This window comes from Balaenoptera musculus, chromosome 13, assembly GCF_009873245.2.
Source record: "Balaenoptera musculus isolate JJ_BM4_2016_0621 chromosome 13, mBalMus1.pri.v3, whole genome shotgun sequence".
NCBI classification, from domain to species: domain Eukaryota; kingdom Metazoa; phylum Chordata; class Mammalia; order Artiodactyla; family Balaenopteridae; genus Balaenoptera; species Balaenoptera musculus.
Genome location: NC_045797.1, coordinates 70,788,164 through 70,809,082, shown reverse-complemented (window position 1 = coordinate 70,809,082; position 20,919 = coordinate 70,788,164). Strand labels below are relative to the sequence as shown.

General features: G+C 51.3%; 1 protein-coding gene across 4 annotated transcripts in view; it reads right to left on the bottom strand.

The window, feature by feature from the left end:
* The window catches only part of DNMT3A (DNA methyltransferase 3 alpha), a 104,646-nt gene that overhangs the window by 19,625 nt on the left and 64,102 nt on the right, over window positions 1-20,919 (bottom strand). The window contains exon 1 of one of the 4 annotated variants that reach the window (XM_036872919.1): window positions 2,945-3,015. The exons of 2 other annotated variants lie outside the window; for them this stretch is intronic. The gene's annotated coding sequence lies outside the window, so the exon portion shown is untranslated. Of the gene's footprint in view, window positions 1-2,715; window positions 2,760-2,944; window positions 3,016-20,919 lie in introns of those variants that run through there. One more of the 4 variants, XM_036872920.1, reaches the window with a different exon arrangement.

The window sequence follows — 20,919 nt, the reverse complement described above, 5'->3', positions numbered from 1 at the left end:
GGTCTTGGCTTCCAGACCACAATTCTAGTTTTGTTGTGATACGTAACGATGAAATCACTGTTTTGTGTTCAGAGCGCACGGTTCCTTCCCCATCTGCTCAACCACCACGAAAAGCCCCAGAAGAGCTTGCCTGCTCCCGTGCTCACACGCCATCCTGGAGTTCTCAGGATTACATCTAATGTATGTTGTCACCAGATTCTATGCCTTCTTTCTATGTGCACCTTTCAGATCCATAAACACACTTAATCTTTCAACAACTATTTAGGGAGTCCACAGTATAGCCAGGCATCCTCTCTGCCATCCCACTGACAAATTAATCCAAACCCAAGTATTCTCCCAATTTGAACAGCCTCCATCCTTTCACCGTCTCACGCTCATCTTTCAGGCTATGACCTGCAATGCCCATTCCTTCTCAAAACCTGCTCCAGTATTCCCATCACCCTGCAGAGGAGAATGAAATACCTGATACTTATAGCTCTGAGGGCCATTCAACCTAATCTCACCCATCTCACCCCAACAGCTGAATCTAGGACACGTGGCCCTCAAGCTTCAAGGCTCTGCACCCGCTTTCACCACACCAGATTCAAAGGGAAAAAAATCCCATCTTCAACATGAAGCTTTCCCTGAGAGCTTAGAGCTGTGAATACAAACCCACCCTCAAGATTACCTGTAGTAAAAGACCTCTAAGCTGGAAGTCACAGCATTTATATTCCTGTCTTAGCCTTGCAACTAATTAACAGCCGACTTTGGAGCAGTCCCTTGAGTTGCTCCACCTAAAAAGGAGTTTGAACTGAAGGATTTCTGTTAACCTTTTCTGACTGGTTTGAGAAGCTGACATATGTATATACCAAGAATTCCAAGGACTCTCCAAAGCCTGTCAATGGACCCCCAGGTCCCAGGTTAAGAACAGCTCAATGGTCTACTGTCTCTTAGATTCATTTTATTTTGTTCTATCTTCAAGTCTTTGCCTCCTGGCCACAGACCAAATCTGCTTCTTGTGGCAATTCCTAAAACACAAGGATGGAAGTCCTAGTTCTTTCTCTGACTCAACAAATTCTAAAATGGGATAAAGCATCCTTTGCCCCCAGCCCACAAACAGCTGGGAGAGAGAGCTCCGGGGTGGGGGGGGGGTGGTGGTGGAAGAACGCAGAGGACCTGCTCCTCCCTCCCAAGCCCCACCTTCACCTGGGGGATTCTGCCCCACCCCTTCCTAAAATCTACCTCCTCCTCACCCACAAGGTGTGCCTAGGTGTGCACTCAACCCTGTGGGGAGAGAGGTTCTCTCTCAGAATTGTCAGCTGCAGCGGTGCTATCCCAGGGCCAGATCTGCTGAGATAAATGCCCTGCCTAGCAGTCTCTGCTCCCTTCCCTCCACCATGCCTCCGTGAACTTCAGGCACGGCCGCTGACCTAGACCAGGGTGCTGCCTTGGCTGGAAGGCAGCACCATTCTGCCAAAAGACCCAGTTTCCAGGGGCAACAGGCCCCCTCAGCCAGAAGAACAAGGTGCGCAGGTGGCAAGAGGCAGCAGGGGGAAAGGATCCACAGCAAGCAGCACTGGGGAGGGCCGGGGTGCGCGCGTCGGGCTCCCCCCGGCCTCCCCCAGTCTAGAAGGCAGTCGTGCCTGACACCACCCTCCTCACTCCCCCTCAGCCCCTTTGTCTCTCTTCTCAACCCCTCCACAGTGAGTTCCTGAACATTATTCTTCCCCCACAACTTCCCCCAGCTTGTCAGACGGTGCTGCTGATGGCTGTTAAGCGCCCCCAACCCAGTAGGTGCAGGAGAACACGCACCCAGCATGGCTTGGCAGGCAGGGGAGGAAGGGGCCTCCATGGGGACAAGGCCAGCAGGGGTGGGGGAAGGAAGAAGGGGGTGGGTTAGCAGCAGGAGGCAAGAGGAAAGGGGAAGAAGGGGCGAGAGGGTGGCTGGGTGGGGGAGGGGCTCATTAGAATAGACTTGCCTAGGGCAGTGCGGGAGGCCCCTTTTCCACGTTCATGCCAACCCCCCGGACAATAGGAGAAATAAGGGTTAACTCTGGGCTGGGGCTTTTGGGCTAACGGCTCCCCCACACCTCAGTTCAGAAGGTCCCACCCCAGAGTAGCCAAGAGATTGGGCAGGATCAGGAAGACACCACACCAGCCCCACTACGGCGGCTCGAGGAGGCCACTTGGCCTGGAGTTTGTTCTGCCTGGAGAGCCACTGGTAACTCCACTCTGGTGGAGGCATGGCCTCCCCATCCAGTCCCATCTCCTCGGGCAGCTGTCCCGCCTCCACCTCCCTCTGCGACTCAGGCTGCTTCCCATTCCAAAGGTCAGAGGTCCAGGGACCCACGCGGACCCCGGGCTGTCCCAGGTGCCTCTCCCATCACAGGCCGGCATCAGGCCACCCCACAGTCCCCTGTCAGGGTCACACTGCTCCCTCCCACGCTGACACCACTTCTTTCTGGCGGCCTGACAGTGGCTCCCAGGAACAGGCAGGAGAGGAAACTGTCCCTCTCAAGAGGCCACAAGCTTGGCACGGCCTGAGGACGGCGTGGTCCACCAGCCAGGAACACAGGTCAGCAAGGAAATGCCAACAACCCCTCTGCCAGCCAGCTCAGCAAAACCGCCGCTGCTAGCCCAGCTCCACGGCCGGGGCCTGCCCCCAGCCTTCGCTGACCACTGCCCCAGGCTCACACCAGGCCTGCTCTTGCTGGCCCCTGAGCCGCCTGGTCCCACCTGAGCGCAGGAAGGAGTGGGGCTTGGGGCTCCTGAGGAGGAAGTGGGTGGGACGGCAGTAACTCAGCATCTCCAGAACTCAGGCCAGGCAGGGGAGCCAGCTCCTGCGGGCCGGGGAGGCAGACTTGACTCTTCTCAAGCCCAGAGGGCTGCAGGCCCAGAGATCCTCCCACCGGCCCCGGCCGCCTCCCCGCCCCCAGTTTCCCCAGGGCTCCATCCAGGAACCTACCCATAAGGCCAGGTGCAGCCCCTCTGTGGTCCGGCTCAGGTGTGAGCCCCAGCCCTGAAGCTCTGTAAGTAGCTGCCCGTCTGGGGGGAGGGGAAGGGGGCGATGGGGCTGGGGGGCGGAGGGGGCCAGAGAGAGGGGGAGGGGGGAGGTGGGGGGGAGGGATTGAACATTTTCTTTGTCTAGAACTCCAGGTCACGTGGGCCCCGCTGGAGTGCCTGGTTGGCTGCGAGCGGGCCGGGGGAGGGGGCCGGCTCTCAGACGCTGGCAGTGGGCCAGCCCCTCTCCTTCGGTCCGAGGGGCGCGGGCCGGCGCTGGGGCCTGGGGGCGCGGCTGGGCCTCCGCCCGTTCCCAGGGCCCCGCCCAGGCCAGGCTGGAGGCGGTGCCCGGCCCCTCCAACCGGCCAGCCTTCCCCGCCCCCTCTCCCCCAACTCCGCCAGAGCCCGGCGCGGAGTCGGGGGGCGAGGCCGGGAGCCCGCGGGCCGCGCGGGGAGGGAAGGAGGAGAACCGGGAGGGAAGGGGCTGCCCTCCAGCTGCGGAGGTAAGGTGCGAGCGCCCAGAGAGCCAGGAGCTCAGGCAAAAGGAGAGAGGAGCTTTCGGGCCGTCTGGGAGAGACAGGAGAAAGTTGTTAAAAGTGAGTCTCAGCAGCACAACCAAAAAAAAAAAAAAGGAAAAGCTTACAGATGAGCGAAGAGGCCCAGGAAACTGTAGGAAAACTCAGAGCACACAGAGATGGGCAGAAAGCGCCCGTAGAAAACTGGGAGCGCTCCAGAACGGGAACTGGGAGCGTTGCCGGGGGTGGTCTCCTCTGCCTTAAACGGCGTGGCTTGAGGAGTTCAGGCTTTGAAAATCACTTCCTGGCCAAGTCCCTGGGTCCCCTAGGTCACTCTGGGTCAGCCTTGGATGTCTCATTTTCCTGTTTGCAAGGTGCGGGGTTAGGGGGTGGGGAGGAGGAGTTCAGAAGTATAGCAATTCCTTCATTCCCAGGCACAAACATCTGCTGCTCAAGACTGCACTCCTTTGGAGCCTCCAGGTGGAGCCTCCAGGTGCAGCTTCAACCATTTCAAGTTCCCTCCTCCTGAGCAGAGGCCCCTCCCCCCAAGAAGAATATATATGTGTATATATATACATACATATACACACACTCTCTCTCTCTCTCTCTCTCCCTCTCCCTCCCTCCCTCCCCACATCAAAGAAGCAGACACTGTTGGCCCTGCCCTCAAGGAGCTGACAACTTCAACTAGACTTGGAGAGATTGGAAAAGATCGTTGAAAAGCATCTCTAAAGAGAACTACACCACAAATACCAACCCTGATGGGCCAGGATGGCTTGGAAGCCAAACAAAAATAAGTAGTGTCAATGATAAATGAGGTTAAGGAGGTCAGTGTGGAGCAGAGACTGAACCTGGAGGATGAATCAGATTTGGAATGAGGCTGGATAGGTAGGAAATAAGAGATGCTAGGCTGGATAGGGAGGAAAACACTTGCCCACCTTCACCTCCCACCCCACAATACAACTAAAGCTAAGGGGTACGGAGAGAGATGTTGATGGATATATCCTATCGCAGTGAAGAATAACCGCAGGTTTTCTTGCATGACAGGGTGAATGGGTATTTTGGAAAGATTAGCCTGGGGACCTCCCTGGTGGTCCAGTGGGTAAGACTCCACGCTCCAGTGCAGGGGGCCGGGTTCCATCCTTGGTCGGGGAATTAGATCCCACATGCATGCCACAACTAAGACCTAGCGCAGCCAAAATAAATAAATAAATATTTCTTTAAAAGAAAGAAAGATTAGCCTGGTTTCAGTTTGCAAGATGAGTTAAAAGGAAGAGCAGGGGAGCTGAGGGTAAATACCCAGCAGGGCAGGGCTGTTTGGCCAGCCACACTCTCAGAGGATCTGGACTGGGGTTCTGGTTCTATCACTGTGACCTTGGACAAGCCACTTAACTCCAAGAAGTCTTTTTTCACTTGCAAAACAGGAGTGATGACATCTGCCCTCCCAGGCCCCAGAATACCAGCATCACTTAAGGAGATAATGCCCCCAGGTGCCTGGCTTCCAACCACAAGCTGCGGGAACAAACCAGCTGGAACAGGTGCTGGTATAAGGAGGTCAAAAGATGTGCTGTGAAGGAGAGCCTACCTACCATCCCTCCTGGGGCTCAGCACCCTTCTGGGGGCCGTCAGAACAAGCAGGCCCTGAAAAAAGAAGACGACTCCAAATCAGAGAGAGCCTTCTCCAAATAATACTCAGGGAGTACAAACTTCCTCTCCCAACCCTGACTGAGACCCAGAACCCATACAGCAAAGAGGAGCCATTCTGTAAAACACAGGCCCTATTCTGCTCCAAGCCATCTTTCAACCCAGTCAGGGTACCTGCTTGGTATAATTTTTCAGGAGATCCCCAAGCAGAGATGAGAAGCCGTGAGTTTATACCTCTTGCCTGCTCCCACCCTTCAAGGAATATAATAAGACTTGCTTGGCTTCTCTCACTGATGCCTCCCCGGCATCCAAGCCCTGTTAACAGGCCACTTTAGACCTCACCCCAGGCCTCCTCTCAAAATGAAGTTTCTGATCTGGCTTGGCCGGCTCTTTTTAAAAACACTATCTCATCTATGACATCTCCTTTTCCATTATTATGTGGCTAAACACCTTAGACTCTACACTCCACGGTCTTGGGACTTCTTCAGTAAGTAATGATGCCTATGCATGCAGCCAGGACTCAAAGTGTCAGAAAGGACCAGGGCCATCAGTTTCACTTTTTCTTGGCCCACTTAATAAAGTAGCCTTTCCCTCCAGCTGCCAAACTTCCTTATTCTCATTCTTCAAAATTAAGCTCAAATTGGGGGGAGGGGCAACATAAGAGTAGGGGATTAAGAGGTACGAACTACTATGTATAACATAAACTACAGGGATATAGTATACAGCACAGGGAATATAGTCAATATTTTATAACAACTATAAATGGAGTAGTATAATCTTTAAAAATTGTGAATCACTGTGTTGTACACCTGAAACTTATATAATATTGTAAATCAACTATACCTCAATAAAAAAAAATTTGTTTTAGTAAAATTAAGCTCAAATCTTACCTCTTCCACACAGCTCCCAACTTAAGCAAAAAGAAGCCCAATTCAAAGGTGTCCCCTCGCTACTTAGAGCACCACCCCTCTCCTGTAGCTACACAGACAGGTAAGCTTACCCTTTTCTATATTGTAAGTCACTCAGACTGAGATTCTTGTCCTCTTTGTACTTGGTGGGCAGAGAGAGACCTCAACGCAGAAAAGACCCGGAGATCTAGGATAAGAGGTGACTTTAGCAAAAGGTCAGGAAAAAACTAGGGCAGCCTTCTAGGATCCTCAGGTCATATACGTCCTCGACCTTCCAAAGTAACCCTCCCAGGTGGTTACTGGGATAGGTCTTTTGATTAAGATAAAGATAGTCAACCTAAAATAGCAGGGTCATGTAAAGTGAGCCAGGTTCTTGGAAATGTTCTAGAAGTATGTTGAGAGGAGGAACCCCTGGACGAAAAGAAGATCTGGTGGATGTCAAGAGCCTAAAAGAAGTGTTGGAGAGGAAGTATCCAGCATGGTCCAAAAGGGAGGGTGACCTGAAAGAGAGGGCACATTTCCTGTCTGGCAGGTGGATAGCAGTGATCCAGTAGCCCTGATGAAAATACCTCTTAAGGACACCTGACTCTCAGCACTGATCCCGTGTTCATCAAGCAAACTTCTAACTTTAATTACATTTTCCAGTGACTCTGATACCAGTAAGTTGCCAGAAAACATCAGGACAAGCACTAGGATCTGCGTTGAAAGGACAAGTCCTGCTATAAATCTGTAAATTGAACATCCTGGTGTACGTCACACTCCTGTCTCTGAAGAGCACGATTGTAAGACGTGCCGTGAATTTGACTTTCCAGCTCACAGAACTGACGTGAGATGCTAAGTCGTGATCCTCCCCCCAAGAGCAGCAACTCCCACAGGCGCAGGTGGGAATGCCACGCCTGCCTGACTGGTTTTAACTCAAAGTTCAGCGTTCTGTGGTGTGCTTTGTCATAAAATCCAGTGCTGGTGGGAGGTGGGGAGGTTATGTTGCTTCCCTCAAACAGGACATTACCACCTGAGTCCCTGTACTCAGAATCAGAGAAGCTGGGATCCCTAAGAAGCCATCTGCAAAGCCACATATTGGGAGGACGCTGCGTATTTTCTGCCACATAAACATTCCCACTGACCCCAAGACCAGCGAGACCTTATCCAGGCAAAGGCTACAAGATCAAGATGGATGTCTCTTCTGATCCTGCCCTTCCATCTGCAGCCCAAGCCTCAATACTACACAGTAGACCTGTGACTACCTGCTGATTACACTCTACGCTCCTTGCATGGCATTCAAGGCCCCCACAACCTGCAGCACTTACATCACACAGCCCACGCTCTACCCACCCACTTGCTGTTTCCCAAATACGCCCTTTCCCTGCCTCTGTGCCTTTGCTAATGCTGTTCCTTGCTTCTCCCCTTCACCTTCCACTGGCCAAAATCCTACCTATCCTTCTAGGCCCAGTTCACCAGTTACCTCTACCTGGAAGGTTTCTCTAGACCTGAACTGGCCAATAAGAGAGCCACTGGCTGCATGTGCCATTTAAATTCATTAAAATTAAATAAAAATTCAGTTCTTCAGGTGCACTAGCCACATCCCAAGTGTCCAAGAGCCCGTGTGGGTTTTAGGGGCTACTGTACCGGGGACACAGATTTTAGAACATTTTCCTCATTGCAGAATGTTCTTTGGACAGTGCTGCTCTAGCCCCTCCCCCTGATCTTCCCCCACTGAAAAGTTACCCTGTCCCTCCTTCTCCTCCATACTCCCAGAGCACTTTGTAACCCTCTCCTAGCACTTGCCAGTCTTTGCCTGTACTAAGCTGATTGTGTCCTCATCTTTCTCCTCCACAAAATTAAAAATCCTAGAGGGCAGGGCCTGGATCTTACTCAGGTTCACATGCAAGCAGTGTGGACCAGAGCCTCTTGCACGTTGTAGAGGATGAAAGCAGTGTTTGCTGAACTGAATCCAACATTGTCTCAGGAGCCTCATATGGAGTCCACTGACCAAGTTCCCAGATGGGGACGGGTACTTTCCACAGCAAAGTTCCTATCGGTGCTAAGAGGTCCAGGTCCAGGGCTCCCGACAGAGGCCGGGAATCTTTGTTTTCCTATTCCCCTGCAATCCATATGGAGGTTGCAAGCAAATGACCAGGACTGGGCTGCTGGCAATGAAGCTAAAAATAGCCACAGAGCCAACAACAAGGAGTTAGCAGGACTTGTTGCTAGGGAGACCAGTCGCAGAGAGAGCAACCAAGCAGGGAGAAAGCGTCAGACCTGCACCCAGAGAGCAGAGGCCACGGTGGGGGGAACTCAAAGTTGACAGGCGTCCAAGGATCCCACCTAGAGATGTTCTGCCTTCTGGCAGCTCCTGACTAATGCACTAAATGGGGCAAATGTTCCCCCTGTCCCTCAGTAACCCATCTCCATGGAAACCACCATTGCTGGGGTGAAGTACCAGCCCCTGGAAGGGAGGCCTCTGCCTGGAGCTGGTTGTTATGGCAACCCCCCCGCGCCCCCCCCCCCAGCCCGTCATCCTCTCTCTCCTGGCTTCTCCTGTGGGGAAAAGGTGGGGGCCTTGTCTTGGCTTAGCCAGCATGACCAGGAAACACCGGCTTCCTGACAAGACTGACCTACAACGGGCTCTTCGGAAGCTCCTGGGACCCCAGTAAGGCCAGTCAATCCTCAGCACAGGGCAGAGCTTCCTTTCCTTCCTGTGAGGGCCTCACAGATCACCTTGCCAGGAGAATCCCATACTCACTTGGGTTTATTTGTATCAGGATCACCCGAGGAGATTTTTAAAAATACAGATTCTTGGGCCCCACCTATGGAGATCAGCTGGCTTGGGGTAGGGCCCAGGCCCAGGAATCTATTAAAACCTCCCTAGGTAATTCTGATACCAGCCAGGTGTGCAGACCACCAATGGCCCTGGCTGTTACAAATGAGGAAACAGGCCTACAGGGGACTCAGCCCCCCACCCAAAGGGTCAGAGCCAGAAACTGAGGAGGAGGAGGTAAACACACATCTGAGGGGAGCTGCCCCATCTCCTGGGCCTCTCTCTCGTGCTCCCCCTTGAAATGAGAACACGCTGTTGTCTGATATTGGACTGGGATTTAAAACTGAGCCTCTCAACAAACCGTCCCCTGTGGCAGAAAGTGGAAGGTAGTGGGGCTGGGCAGTCTGGTCCCCAGGGTGTACAGAATGGTGGCTGCCCAGGCAGACGATCTGGGCTGAAAGAGAAATCCATCCTCCTTCGGAAGGAAAGCAAAAGGGTCACCATGGCAACTGCAGGGTGCCGGCCGGCTGGGCTTGGTGCCCTCCCCAAACCTGGGCTCAGGAGAGGCGCAGCTTCAGGCAAACGCCATGGGGCAGGGGCACCCCCCTCCCCCGCCAGTCTAGTCTGGTTTCAGAACTGTAAGGAGGCTGTGCTTTACCCTGGAGCCAACCTCTGAGCCTGCCCGAAACACACCTAAACACTAGGGTCCAGGAGCACTAGGAGTCCCGAGCACATGCAATAGCCAGGCCAGGGAGGACGTGGAGGAGACAGTGCAGGAGATGGCCTCCACCCTCCTGTTACTCACAGCCTAATTGTGTGCCCAAGACCCACCGCACATGAAACCACAGCCCTCATTCAAGACAGCATGCAATTAGATGGTAAATTATGTGGTGGAGATGCTTTCTCCATGTGCTGAAGGAAATCCGAGGTGGCCTGGATCGGGAAAGGCAGGAAGACTCAAGGGAGGATGAGAGAGGGTGAACCAGGACCGGGCCCAACCTCCCAGGTTTCTCAGACAGCTCGGCCAGATCACTGGGGGCATCTGCAACTGCATTAGCTTCCCAGGGAGAAGCACAAGCACAGCTGTATGGACACCTGCTGGGGAGGAGTGCTGCCTGGGGCTTGTTCCACCATCCGCTCAGTCACATAAATTCTGATCCGGAGAGTAAAATGCAGGGTCTGGGAGCCACCTCTTCGCTGACCCCTCACTTCTCCATCTCCCTGCCTCTGTCCCAGGCAGCCCTCATTCCTCCCTGGCTCCCCCATTCCTTCCCAGGTCATTACCACACTTCCCTCATGGGAGGGCTAGGAAGCCCCAACTCTCCAGACCTGCCATCAGGCTCCTGGAGCCTCAGCTGCTGCCTCTTCCCTCCCCGAGCCAATCCGCATCCTCTTTCCCTACAGCTCCGGGTCTGCTGCAGAGGGGGAGGTTTCTCCACAGACCCAAGTCTCCTGCCCCCAGCACTTCCCTCCCCTAACCCGGAGTGAGTGGAGTGCAGGCTCTGGGCAGGGAGCAGGGGTGGCGGTGGCGTTGCTGCGGGTCCCCAGACCTCACCTGCCCCTCGCCAGGAGAACAGAAAGAGCAGGATGTGAGCAGAGGACCCCAGCTGACGCCAAGACGGTCAGTACGCACCTAGCTTCTTTGTATCTTAGTTTCTTAATCGGTCTAATGGGACCACAAATATCTGCTGAATATTACAGATAAGATCAAAGGAAGTCAGGAGGGCATATCATTTAAGAGGTGGAAAGAATCTTATGACAGGTTTGCTTGAGCACAAGCTGATACTGTCACTTTGCTTTAAAAACTAGACTCTGGAGAGAAATGTTAATTTTATACCTCGGGGGGGGGGGGGTGTGGGTCAAAAGGAACCAGGTAAACCTGAACAGCCTGGGCTGCTTTCTCCTCCCCTCCCCCAACCCCATCTCCAGCCTCCAGGGGTCAAAGGGAGGGGCCTCAGGGACCACCATTCAGATTCAGGCATGCAGACCCTATCAAGTTTCAGGGTCCAAAGAGGAGACCCAGGAGGAGCCCAGCAGACAAGCATTGCGGTAAACCGTTGCTGAAAACAGCAGGAATGCCTACCATCTCCATCCCAAAGGAAATGTTTGAATCCCCGAACCAAGTCCTTTCCGGTCTTCTCCCCCCATCTATGTTTGGAAACGGTTCTCTAGCTGTGCTGGCCTTAGAGCCCGTACTTCTCCCTCAGCTCAGTGTGTTAAAGGTCTGAGAGTCTCAACCCCGCTGTACATCAGAATCACCTGGAGAGTTTTAGGAACAATCTGGGCCAGGGCCCATCGCTAAATTCCAGATGTACTGGACCCAGAGCGAGGGGCCCAGGCAGCGGTGGTTAAAACAAACTCCCAGGTGATCCGAATGTGCGGGGAGACCCCCGATGTGGGTGACAGGGTGGTAGGTGATACAATAAATGCATTTTTGGAGGAATCTCTGCTGTCAGATTTGGTTTACTTCGAATCATCTGAAGCTTGGTGGTTCTCAAACTTTCACAAGCCCCAGAACCATGGGGACCTGACTAGAAAATCAGATTTCTCAGGAACCAGACCAGAGTTTCTGCCTCCTAGTTTCAGAATGGGGCCTGGGAATGTGCCTTTTTAACGCACTGCCCAGGTAATACACAAACCCGCCCGTTAAGAAACACTGAATTCTAATAGCATCTTTGGTACATATAAAGCAAGTCCAACTCAATTTCTGTTTTTTTTGTTTGCCCCATATAGTTGCTTTTTAAACAGTATCTAGATTCAAATATATAGGAGACTGCACTGTTTTATCCCTATTTTTGTTTAATCCATTTGAGTTAGAAGTGAAAAATTAAAATATACTGCCCACTAATCATTGACTAGAGTCATATGGCATCTGTGAAGAGTTGTTATTAAAGAATGGCAAGTCAGAAAAATGGTAACATTCACACACACACACACAAACACACACATACAGCATGCCAGCCAGCTGCTCCCAGAGGCCCCAAGTGCCTGTCCCTCCCTACCCTGGTCCTCTCAAGGCAGGGCTGCTCTCCATGCATTGGGCTCTTCCCTCCCTGCTCACCAGCCTGCACTTGCCTTCCCAGTGGATGACTCCTGAGCGCCTGCTAAACCTCTCAGAGAACTGGCAGAGAACTCAGAGATCACACACACACACACACACACACACACACACCAATAAAAGAAAAATTTGGTTAAATTGGACTTTATTAAAATGAAAAACTTCTGCTCATCAAAATACATCCTTAAGAAAATGGAAAGTCCATACCACCTTCCTGCCCCAAACCTGCTCTTCCTCCCTAGCTGAGGTAATGCCCCCTCACCCCCAGCCCCCAAACCCCAGGCAGGTTTCTCCCTTCCCGCCAACCAGAGGCAAGCTCTATCTACCAAGTCTGCCTCCCGCTGCCTGGACCCTCTGTTAAAACCGGACGTAATGCCCTCCTAATTGGTCCTTCTTCTAACCTTCCCTGCTCTGGGCCCCCTTACAATGCGGCCACGGTTATCTTCCCAAAATACACATCCAGTTCTCTCACATTCCAGCTCCCTCTACACAGTGAAGCCTGCATTTCTCACTATGAGAGGAAGACTGGTGACGATCTGACCATCTCCCTTTGTAGTTTTCTCTCTTCTTCCTCCCCAACTCCCACACCTAGTTACCAGATCTCGTGCTGTTCCCTAAACAACCCAGAAGCTTCATGCCTCCTTCTCTTTGCCCTCAGTGGCTCTTTTCCCTGAAACACCTTCTCTATTTATCCCTACTGGAATTCTCAAAGGACACCTCCTCCAGGAAACTTTCCAGGAGTTCCCGCAGAAGCTCTCTCGCCCTCCTCTGTGCTCACCAGACTATTGGTGGCAGGAGCACAGAAGGAGCCCCTGCCGCATCTGACACAGCAGCTCACGGTGAGCACTCCTGCCTCCTCCTCTAGACCGTGTGTGCCCTGGGGCTGGGACTGGGTGTAGCCGTCTCCTACAGCGCCAGCACGGTGCTGTGTGTATTTAGGAAATACTAACACAAGTCCGTTCACTCCTTCATCTAGAGCGTTGGCTCCTTAACAGAGTCCAGCTGACCCCCGCCATGCTTGAGCCTCCCTGGACCTCCTTAACGAATGGTCTGATCTTTAAAATAAAGCAGAGAGAAGGGCACCATTATGTCTTCTCCTGTTTGCCTCGTAGCAAGGGCTATGAGGATGTTTCTAAAAGCTGAAGTAAATATGCAAGAAATCTTGAGGTGCTCTAGATCCCAAACTCCTAGAGGACTTCTTGGACCACCTACCTCATGATCCCACTCAATGCCCTCCCCACACTGTCCCTGTTAGGCAAACTCCTGTCCCAGTGGCAGGCCTGCAGGATGTCTCTTCTTTGGCGAGCTTTCCCGGACTCCTCGGGCAGGGCAAGTTAGCCGCTCCCATGGCCCCTTTCCTCACATTTCTATTGCAACCCTTATTGGGTTGCAGTACTTACCTGCCTACCTCTCCCAGGGTGGGATTCTGACATTCCTTTAAATGTGTTTCTTTAGTGTCTAGAAAATGTGGGAACACAGTAGAGACCCAGATGCATATGGAGTTTTCTGAAAGCCTGAGCACAAAGTATTTGCTCAGTCAAGGTTTGTAACTCTCTAAAATAATGAACAGGGACTTCCCTGGTGGTCCAGTGGTAAAGAATCTGCCTTACAATGGAGGGGACGCGGGTTCGACCCCTGGTCAGGGAACTAAGCCTGCGCACCACAACTACTGAGCCCACGCACCTCAACTAGAGAGCCTGTGTGCCACAAACTACAGAGCCCACACGCCCTGGAGCCCAAGCGCCACAACTAGAGAGAAGCCTGCATGCCGCAATGAAAGATCCCGAATGCCTCAGCGAAGATCCCGCATGCCGCAACTAAGACCCGATGCAGCCAAAAATAAAATAAATAAAATAATGAACAGATGATTGTGTGACTAATGAAAACTAGCGGTCAGGGGCAGACCTAGGAACATGGTGACCAAAGTCAGAACAAGGATGTGAGTTCCTGAGCTAAGGAAATGCCCCAGGAAGATGTGCCTGTCAGATGGGGGTACCTTTGCAACATCAGCTTTTTAGTGATGGATTCAAGCCCCTCCCTCGCCCAGGCCTAGTTACGATGAGCTTCATGTCCCACCTTTCTGATCCTGGCAGAAAACACAGAGGAAGAAAAGGGGACCATCGTAAAGAGGAAAAGAAAGCTAGATTCTAGCACAAAACGTGAATTTTATGAAAGTTTTTTTCTAAGCATCTTTATCAAGATGCTTTATGTATGTGCCTCTTGAAGAGGCATGTATGTGCCTCTTGAAGAGGCATATATGTGAAGTCTGAGAATTCACTCAAATATTTAATTTAGGATGTACGTACAAGGTCGTATAAGAGATAAAAGGAGCTACAGGTCATGACCCCAGTCCTCCTCCCCCCAAATTATGCAATTTCAGAATCTCGGGGGTTGGCTAGTCTATTTGTGTCACACTGCAAACGAGGAAACTAAAGTGCAGAGAAGAGAATGACCTTCTCAAATTGATCAGGGGTAGAGGCTGAGCCCAGAAACCAGACCTCCTGAATCTCATTCCATTCATTTAATCCAATTTCACAACATCAAACATAAGATCATGAAAAAACAGCAATTCAAGGGCAAGGGCTCAGGACCAAATGAGTGGAGCAGGAAGTGCGCGAGGGGTCCCCAGGGTGAAAAGGACCCAAACCTGGCAAGACCCAGCAGCCTGAACATCGGCAGCCAAGGTGGGGTGAGGGCAGAGGTGGGGTGAGGCAGCATGGGCAGGAGGGCTGGGCCAGTGTGCTCCCTCCCACCCCATTCTGTTGTTTCAGGGGAAGCCAAGACTGAAAACCAGGAAGACCCGGTTCTAGTGGAGTCATCTGGGTACGAAACAGAAGCAGCATGCAATCTGGAGTCTGGTTTAGCCCATGGGCCTCTCCACAAGGATATCCATGTGGCTCTTAACCTCCTCACCTAGGGAAACCTTAGCTTCCTAATCGTAAAATGGGGATAAAAATTAGTTCTTATAGTAAGAACAGGTAATATACCTGTCAAATGAAAAAATAATACAATTCAGTAACAAGTTTGATGTCCTTTATTCAAGGCAGAACAGTCCTTGGACTGGGGGAGTACAGCACCTCAGAGCTGCGAGCGCTCTTTCCCAGGGATGCTGGGCGAGAGCGAGGTTCACCTACTGTTAGAAGAGGCACCGCGGAACAGGGCGTGATTGGCTAGGAGAGATGGAATTTCCTTAAAAGGCAGCCGGTCCTGTTTCCTAGGGGAAGGTGAGCTCGCTAAACTGAGTTGGAGGATTGTGATTGGTGGATGTTAGAATTCCTTGGCAAGAGTTTCCTGTAACTGCACTGACCTAGGTTTATTTATTTTATTTTATTCTTTAAATTTTTTTGGCTGTGCCGCAAGGCATGCTGGGATCTTAGTTCCCCAACCCCAGATCGGACCTGTGCCCCCTGCAGTGGAAGCACGGAGTCCTAACCACTGGACCACCAGGGAATTCCCATGCACTGACCTAGGTTTAGATTTGTGAACTGGGCTGGGCCACAGGGGTGGCCTCCATTTTGTGAATCCTGATATACAAATTAACTTTATCATCTCTTAGGACTGCGGCGAAAGTTAATGCTTTCGGCACAGTCCCTGGCATGAAGTAGGTGCTCACAAAGCTACCCCTTTGGCCTAGTTCAGGCTTGGCCATGGTCGCTGCTGGACCAGACTCAAATTACGACCACCCTCCCCACTACTGTTTTCTCACCACTAAAAAGTGAGGGTTGTTCTAAGAGCTCTTCTCTCTGTGCCCCCCAGATGGAATGAACACGCCAGTGTGCAAACAGCCGGTCCATTTAAGAGACAATGGGGCGCCTCTATGATGACAGTTTCACAGCCCGTCCTAAAGGCCAGCCCTGGAACTCACTACTGATTACGAGCTGTCACAGGAGTCCCTTTAAAATGTGTTCAGCCTTTTGGTAAAGTATACTTGTCATGCCTGCTCCAAATGGCATCATCTCCTTCAAGGGTGATGTTGTTTTTGAGGCCATCCTGCAAGGGTTCAGGTTTTCATTAGTTTATATATAGTGACTAAGCAAGGACCGTCTGCCAGTCGGAATCCCCTAAAACGGCTATGCACATACTTTGCTAATAATTTGGTTTTAGACCTTAATGGTCTACTTTGTGTTGCCATTTCTCACATCTCCTGTACTAAAGCCCAGGAGATCACACTTAATTCATCTCCTTATTCCCAAAGCCCCCAGCACAATGCCCCCCCGACGTAGTAGGTGCTTAGCGGTTGCTTATTAAATGCAATATAGCACAGCAGGAGATGACATTCACAGGCTGGACGTTCACAGGCTGTTCTTCCCAGGGCCGACAGGAAGCACAGTCTGTTGAGACTGCAGGGTTATAAAGCAAGAGGAAGCAACATTTGCTCAGCTCACAGAAGCAGCAGCACAAATGGCCAATAAACATATGAAAAGATGTCCAACCTCACTTATTATCTGGGAAATGCCAATTAAATCATAACAAGATACCGTTTTCCCACCCGTTAGATTAGCAAAATATTGATGTTGGCAAAGGTGGAAATCTTCTCATACCTTGTTTACGGGAGCATAAATTGGCACTGCCCTTTTTGGAGGACAATTTGGCAGACTGTATCAAATGCAAAATATACATTCCTTTCAACCCAGCACTTCTCTTTCTAGGTATCTATCTTAGAGAAACAGATGCACAAAGAGGCATGACCCAGGATGTTCACTGCTGCAGTGCTTATGCAGTAAAATACTGTAAACCACACAAATGTCCACCAGTAAGAGAATGGTTAAAAAAATCGTGGTAATCCATATGGTGGAATAGAACAGTAATTACGTGGCTTGATTGCCCAGACTTATTCTAAGCGAAAAACCAAGCTGTAAAACGAAACTACGGTGTGGTTCTATATATATTAAAAAAAGGAAAAGAAAAAAAAAGCAACTGTGAAGCAAAATTATATATTTACACACACACATAGATAGAGAAAATCATGTCATATATACACCAAACTGATAGCATTAGGTACTTCTCTGATGGGGGAATTAAAATCATTGGGGAGGGATGGGTTTTTTTGTTTTTTTTTAACAGGAATGTATTTGTGTAATACTTATGTAAAATCAGTTTTTAAAAATTATTCATTTCCGGGAATTCCCTGGCGGTCCAGTGGTTAGGACTCCATGCTTTCACTGCCAAGGGGGCGGGTTCAATCCCTGGTCAGGGAACTAAGATCCCACAAGCTAAGTTGCACAGCCCAAAACAAAAAAACAAAAAAACATTATCCGTGTCCTGTTATATGCTAGCCCTGTGCTATAAATGTTATGTAGTATACCTTATTAACCCACACAACTCTGAGATTCGAATTATTCATTCATTCATTCAGCCAACCTTTACCTAGTACCTCCTGAATGGCAGCCCTGGGGGCAGAGGTGCCAAGAGGGCCTGCATTGAACAAGCTCAGGTTGGGCAGAAGCAGAAAACAAACTGGTGAGTGCTACTCCCATGAAGATGAGACATGCCCAGGAGAGCAGAGTACAGCCAAGTCTAGAAACAGCACAGGGACCTCAGCTGTGCTCAGTAAGTGATGCTGAAGGTCCCACATCCAGTAAGTAGCTGAGTCAGCATCTGGACTCACCTCCAGGAAAGAGAAGGCCGTGAGGGCAGCCTGTGAGGAGGGGAGGGGGGTCTGAGTGCAGGAGGGAGAGGGGAGGGGAGGAGAGACTGTGATATTTGGACCACAGGTTATTCGTTATCAGTATTTAATATGTATTACGCATCTAATAAGTCTAAGGATGCAGAAGTCCTTCCTTTCGGGTTGGGAGCCAGGAAAGAAACCAGATCCTAGGTCAGCAGGACATGGTACCCCGGCTCTGAGTAATTTAGAATCAGTTGGGGTGAAGAGATTAATGAGAGTCATAACATCACCTGGCCATAACTGTGTCCTAAAACCATAAGCAGTGATACGCACTGGAAGTCCGCAGGCTCTCTGACTCAATGACTGTTCCAGCTGCTTGGCCAGGCCTCTGCCTCTCAGTAATGAGGGTTAATGAAGTAACACCTGTGAGAAGCCCTTCCTAAGCGCTCCCTCAGGGTCATTCTGTTCTGAAAATAGTCAGAAGGAGGAGCCTGGAACTGCCCTCCTTTGGGTGGAGGGATGCCTCGCCTCTGCCCTGCCAGCTGCCCAGGCCTGGGCCAGCTCTGCCAGGTCAAGGAAGGTTCTCCTCGGCTCAAGCACAGCGGAGGCCCAGTGGGAACAGCAGGAGCTCAGGGTGGCAAAGACTCGGGCACTGCCTTACCCGTGGGAGCCCGCCCACAGTCCCCCAGCCCCACGCTGTTCTCCAGGTACACTTGTCAGCACCCCTGCAAACCGATGGCTTGGGCCTGAGCTCCCTGAGAAGAGGTCTCGTATTCACCCACCTCCCAACTGCTTAGTCAACCAACAGGTATTCACTGAGCCTGTTCTCCCTGCCCAAAATCAGGTTGGGCATGATTGGTGAAGACATAACATGTAAGAAAGAGTTAGTGAAAAATACTCTATGAAGTGTAATTGATTGCTAAACCCAACAATATTAACAGTAAGGACTACAGGGGTGCAGAGGAGGGAAGAGGTCAGTGTGGACTGGAGAAATCCTAGAGAGCTTCCTGGAGGAGGTAGCAACTCTTGGACTCAACCCTGAAGAATGGATAGGGGAAAGCACAGCAGGAACAACGGCAGGGAGGAAGGACGTATAAAGGGGAGACTGGTCTCTCACAGGGGACCTTCCTATTACAAAATGGTAGTGAAGTGGGGTGGAGCCATCGTGGAGGTCACAGTGAGGGTTGAAGCCTTGAGAAACAACCAGAGGATTTCTGACATGATGGGGAGACAGTGGAGAGCCATTGCTGGTTTTGTAGCAGGACATGGTCATGACTAAAGCAGAGATTAATCCTTAAAAGGACTGGTAAAGAGATGCAGAGAATAGGAGATGGGACATCTCCATCCCAGTTCCAGCAGGAATCCCCACTTCAGCCTCAGGGAAGGAGGAAATGCCCCATTTTCCTCATCCAATTATTTAAAATTTCATTCATTTGTGATATTCTAAGTCTTCTTAATTTTTTTTTAAAGGCCTGGGGAGACAGATAATCTCAGATGGACAGCACAGTAAAGAGCAGACCTCGCTCAGTAACTGTGGACTGGCTGACAAGGGTGGTCACGGGAAAAGGAAACTAAGCCGAGGGGGATGTTTTGAGGGAAGAAGGCCCTACAGGTGGGGCATGTGGACCAGGTGCAAATTGGGATCAGGTGAAGCACCACAGCAGGGCGCACAGGCCCTCAGGCCCCGCCCAGCTTCCCAGCCACACTCCTGCTGCTCTGAGCCCTGCACCTGCACCCTGTGCTCCATCACCCACCACCATGAACTTCCAATCCTGAAAAGCCCACACTGTCTTGTGCCTCCGAACCTTTGCACATGCTGTAGGTCTCTTTCTGCAGTGCCTTTCCTTCCGCTTCCCTAAATTCAAGTTCATCCTTTAAAAGCCAAAAGCCAACTCTTGCTGATTTGAGGATGACCCCTGGCAGAATTAGTCTAAGTCCCTTGGTGATGTTCTTCCTGAGGTGCCCGATCCCTCGCCCTAACATAGGATAACCAGGAATCCCCTAGGCTTCTGGTAGCTCCAGTATCTTACTCGGCACTCAGACAGGGAGGGTTCTGACTGTCAGCTCAATGATGGTGCCCTGCAGAACTTCAAAGGGCAGGTGTCACATTCTGAGGTTTGGAAATGCTGGCGGGACCTCCCAGTGGCATTGTCTGGGAAACAGCTTGTATTAGGCAGTAGGGAATGTGTCTTTTTTGGGAGTAGGATCTATGAGAGCACACAAGTGGTAAGGGGATCAAGACTGGCCGAGGGGACTTCCCTTCCCTGGTGGCGCAGTAGTTAAGAATCCGCCTGCCAATGCAGGGGACATGGGTTCAATCCTTGGTCCAGGAAGATCCCACATGCCATGAAGCAACTAAGCCCCTGCACCACAACTACTGAGCCTGCGCTCTAGACCCCAAGAGCCACAACTACGGAAGCCTGCACGCCTAGAGCCCGTGCTCCACAACAAGAGAAGCCACCGCAATGAGAAGCCTGCGCACCACAAGGAAGAGTAGCCCCCGCTCACCGCAACTAGAGAAAGCCCAGGCGCAGCAACGAAGACCCAACACGACCAAAAAAAAAAAAAAAAAAAGTCTTTAAAGGCTGGCCGAGGGTGGGAGCAGACATCTGGGGGTGCCACTATCAAGGGCGGGAGCAGACATCTGGGGGTGCCACAGTCAAGGGACAGAGGAGGATGCTAAGGAGATGCAGTTGGAGGAGACGGGGAAGAATCTTGGGGACGAGGTCAGAAAGGCCTAGTGAGGCAGTTTCAGAAGAAAGGGCCAAGTGCCAGAGAACTAAGAGGAAACTGCAAAAGGAGGACGGATTTCTTTCTCCTTCGTAAGCCACTTAGAAAACAGGCCTGATGAAGACGGTTACTGCTCTTTAGCCTGAGGGGCGCTTGGGAATCTCGAGAGCTACCTGTGTTTCCCCATGGTTCTTTTTGGCCGCAAGGCAGGTGGGATCTTAGTTCCCTGGCCAGGGATCAAACCTGAGCCCCCTGCAGTGGAAGCACAGAGTCTTAACCACTGGACCGCCGGGGAATTCCTCCCCAGTGCTCTTGTTACCTGCAGCTAGCCCTTCCCTAGTGCCCTGGCAGAGCCCAAGAAGGGCGAGTGTGGTCTCTGGGGATGGTCCCCACGTGGCAGTAGGAGCCTGAACTCGAATCCCATTCCAGCCCCTTCCCTGTGCCCTGAGTGAGCTTGTGGCCAGCTCGTAACTCTGCAGCCCCAGCCCCTAGTCTGAAATAAGGGGCTCAAGGGTTCTAGCGCTTGTACCGGAAGTTGTGGAAATCTTGAGTTGTATCATATGAACAAGGAACAACGTTACTAGCAGAAAATATATTCTGGGTGCAAGTCTCTACATCTCAAGTCACGCATCCCTAAAATATTGTAAATTAAATCAACTTTAAAGTTTTTCTGTTCACGCTCAATGATGACCTTTATTGGTTGGGGGAAGCAGATGCCA